This window comes from Penaeus monodon, chromosome 18 (assembly GCF_015228065.2).
Source record: "Penaeus monodon isolate SGIC_2016 chromosome 18, NSTDA_Pmon_1, whole genome shotgun sequence".
Taxonomy (NCBI): domain Eukaryota; kingdom Metazoa; phylum Arthropoda; class Malacostraca; order Decapoda; family Penaeidae; genus Penaeus; species Penaeus monodon.
The window spans coordinates 13,054,610-13,059,770 of record NC_051403.1 but is presented as its reverse complement, the minus strand read 5'-3'; positions in this window follow the sequence as shown (position 1 = coordinate 13,059,770).

The window sequence follows — 5,161 nt, the reverse complement described above, 5'->3', positions numbered from 1 at the left end:
TCCATTGGACACTTCGCTTTTTACTTTTGAACTTGAAGGTGATAAATAATTCCTGTTGCTTACACTTCGCTAGATAAATCGCTTGATTTGCAGGACGTGTCACTGTAAGAAGAAAAAAATGGATAAGACGAGCATTGGTTGCTTTTTTTGTAAAAGTACCGGAATATCTAATCAATGCTAGGTGATGATAATGCTTCTCCCTCTTCCGAAATGGATTTAGAGGGATCATATATATTTTTTTTCCTGTTCCTTAAAATATTTGTAGTGTATTTCTAGAGTACTTACGTTTTCAGCAACAAATCAGAACATCAGTAGTTAGTAAAGTTAGATCTTAGTATTGGGTATTGTTCATGCTTTAACCTACTTCAGACCAAGAATCACCTTTGTCACTTACATCCAATTTCAAAAATCAAAGAGAAAGTTAATTATTAAGTATCTTGCTTTGGGAGGCACTGGTGGTTGTGTGCATTCACACGTAAGAAAATATTTATTTAACGTTTGAGTAGTAAGGATGTGTTCAGTTCACCATGTCTCATGCTGGACCGGAGAAAGTGCAAGGGAAAGGTCCCTGGCCATTACGTCTTTTTATCGAAGAGCCGCAGGGGTGGGTCAATATGTTCTGCATATATAATATATAGATAAATAAATAAATAAATAATAATATATATTATATATATATTATATATATATATATATTTATATAAAATAATATATACATAAAAAAGTATATATTATATAATAAACAAGGACTTTATATATTATAATATATAATATAATATTATATATAATGTTAATAAAATATATTATAATATATTATTTATTTTTTTATTTATTTATATATATTATATAAATAATATAATATAATAGTATTTTATATTATAATATATATAATATATATAAATATATTCTATAATATGTATAATATATAAATAATATATATGATGATAAACCTAGTAGAAGATAATAGATGAAGTATAGAAAATTACATATATACATATATAATTAATATATTATAATATATATATATATAATATATAAAATTTATATATATTATATATATATATTATATATACGTATATATGTATATCTAATCTATTCTATCATGTCACAAATTTATCATCTATATATGTATGTTTTATATATATAAATATCTATTAGTTATAGATATATATATATTATAAATAAAATATTTATCATTATAATATATGTATAATATATATATAAATAAATAAATAAATAAATATTATAATATATTATAATATTATATTATATATATATAATATTTATATATATATAATTAGATAATATATATAGATATATTAACGATATATAAAGGAATATTATAATATATAACATATTATATAATTTATTATTTATTTTATTTATCTATATATATGATAATATGCAGAGAACATACTTGACACGCACACCTGCGGCTCTTCGAAAAAAAGAAGTAATGGCCAGGGACCTTTCCTTGCACTTTCTCCTGGTCCAGCATGAGACATGGTGAACTGAACACATCCTTACATACTCAATCGTTAAATAAATATTTTCCTACGTGTGAATGCACAGCAACCACCAGTGCCTCCAAAGCAAGATACTTAATAATTTTTAACTTTTCTTTTTGATTTTTGAAATTGGATGTAATGACAAAGGTGATTCTTGTGTCTGAAGTAGGGTTAAAGCATGAACAATACCGAATACATTAAGATCTAAACATACTAACTACTGTGTTCGATTGTTGCTGAACACGTAAGTACTCTAGAAATAACTACAAAGTATTAAGGAGACAGGAAAAAAAATATATATGATCCCTCTAAATCCATTTCGGAGAGAGGGAGAAGCATTATCATCACCTAGCATTGATTAGATATTCCGGTACTTCACAAAACGAAAACCAAATGCTCGTCATTATCCATTTTTTCTTCTTTACAGTGACACTTCTGCAAAATGCAGAGCGATTTATCTAGCGAAGTGAAGCAACAGTGAATTATTATCACCTTCAAGTTCAAGTAAACACAGCGAACGTGTCGCAAAGGGTTGAGCCACAAGGGATGTTTTTGGTCTCAGGGGAGAAAAAATGTAAAACAGAAAATGTCGAATTTTTAAGCTAGAAACACATAAGCGATGAAAAAAGAATAGAAAAAGACGAATAAAGAGAGAAAAAGGGGAGAAACAATTATATAATACCTGTATCAATATGTGTCCTTTTCGGAGACTCTGCGTGAGATACATACAAAAAAAAAGAGATCTTACGACACCCTTTCATAAATGACGAAATATATAAAAAACGAAATGAAAATAGCAATAAAAATGATATAAGAAGATGATACTAAAATAGAAAAAGTGAAAAAGCATTGGCTGGTATTCACTTAGTAACATGTGCGTGGATGTTGACTCGTTATGCATGATAAATTGATCGAATGAATGTATCAGTTCAATTGACGTCGCATATTGTCAGATTCTTTAAATGTGACGTAAATTGCAATATAAATTTATGGTTTATTAGCATTGCATTATGATTATTGTTATAACAGATATTATTATCATCAGCATTGTTATTACTATTTGTATTACCATTATTATGGTCGTCATTGTTGTTATATGATGATGATGATTGATGATGATTATCATTATTATTATCATTATTATTTCCAATATGATCATTGTTATTATTGTTATTGTTATGATTATTATCATTATTATTATTTTATTATTTTTATTATTATTATTATTATTATAATCATCATCATCATCATCATCAACATTATTATTATTATTATTATTTATTATATTATTATTATTATATATTTTCATTATCATTATTTTTATATTATTATTTATTTATTATTATATATTATTATTATTATTATTTAAATTTTTATTTGGGTTTTTGTTATTGTTGTGGTTTTTTGTTGTTATTGTTAATATTATTACTATCATTATTATCAGTATCATTATTATTATTATTATTATTTTTATTATATTATATTATTATTATTATTATTATATCATTCTTATTATTATTGTTGTTATTATTATTGTTATTTTTATTACTATATTTTCTATTATCATTATTATTATTTTCATTATTATTATCATTATTTCTATTACTATTATGCTTAGTATCACTGTTATTATTGCCTATTTTTATTTTAAAAATTTTCATTACCCATGACAACTATTAAAGTTATCATTATCGTTATTATTATTATCATCATCATTACCCCTTTTTGTTTTTGATATTATTATTATTTATTTATTTATCAGTATTTGTTACAAGAATCATTTAAAATATCAATCATTTTTTGTAGATGCACTCTTTGCCTTCAAAAAAACATATGGACTGTGAGGGAGGCTTTTACTGCCGCTCCAGAGTCCCTTCGTTGGTTAAATCGATTCCTACTCCTCCCTATTTCTGTTAGAAAACTTCCGTGCTACAGCTGGAGCCATGTTAAGAGTACTGTAGGTGTGGAATGTTTTAATGTGTATTTATTGTTATTGTTATAGCATTTTTTTTCTCTCTATTTGTTCGTTCTACCCTTTTTTCACAGAAAGGGAAGCAAAAAGAAAAGGGTATCTTTTTTCAAGCAATGGTGATATGTTGATAAAAACTATGTTGTTGTGGGCAGGCTCTCTGTATAACGTACTGGGAGTCTGACGATGTTTTATGGGGTTTTTTATATTTACGAATTATTGCCCGATTTAAAATGTGCAATCGAAAATATACGGGCGTTGACAGGTGTAAATCAAAGTAAATTGATTTAAAAACGATTAATGGGAAAACATACACGTATACAAATTATCGTAAACACTAGAGCTCAATCATATGCACTGCCCACTGTAGCATACGTATACTGTTTTGTGTGTGTGTGTGTGTGTGTGTGTGTGTGTTTTGTGTGTGTGTGTGTGTGTGTTTAAACATATGCTATTAGAGACAGAAACAGAAAGAGAAGAGAGACTATCCCCATATACACAGTACATACAATCACGCATATTGATACGCGAAATGGACCGATCCCCAAAGTGTTGACCCCTCTGAGAAAAAACAGCGTGAGAAAGGGCGGGATAAAAAAGAACAACTATTTTTTGTCCCCCGAACGTTGTATTAGCTCAGTCCTTCGCGTCGTGACCTTCGGGGAACGAATGTGTTGAATTACAAATTGCCAAAATGACTCTCATTTTGACCTTTGACTTTGATGTTGACAGGGAGGGAAAGGGTGCCATAGGTGACTACAGGAGGATTATATAGCCGGGTTTTTGTATACGTGTGTGGGGTGTGGTTGATGTGGTGTGATGTGTGTGGGTGTGTTTATGTGGTGTGATGTGTGTGGTGTGGGTTGATGTGGTGTGATGTGTGTGTCTCGTGCATATATGCTACTGATGCGTTGCTGGGATCTTGAAACACAGAGGGTTTACCAAAGAGATGAAATTCTTACATCGTCAACCGATAAATTGTAATATTTAAAAGTTATTTCTGAGGTAAATGAATGCAAAAGGAACTGTGCTGACCAAAGATGTGTAAGCTTGGTATATATGCATCTATATCTATCGTTTTGTTTACACACACAACACACACACACACACACACACACACACACACACACACACAAAACACACACACACACACACACACCACACACACACACACACACACACAAACACACACACACACACACCAAAACAAACAAATAAATTAATATATGTATATATAATGTATAATATGTATGTATATATATGTTATATATTTTTGTATGTATATATATGTATATATATGTATGTTATATATGTATATATATATTTTTTATATATGTTTCTACACACACACACCACACGCACACACACACACCACACTCACACACACACACCAAACCCACACACACACACCACACGCACACACACACACAATAAAATATAGATATATATAATATATAGATATTTTTATATATATAATATATATATATTGTGTGTGTGTGTGTGTGTGTGTGTGTGTGTGTGTGTGGTGTGTGTGTGTGTGGTGTGTGTTTGTGTGTGTGGGTGTTATAGATATATATATATATTAATTTTTATAATATATATATATAATTCTATATATATATATATATATTAGTATTTTTATTTATATAGTATGTATTAATTATATAAAATATATCATATTATT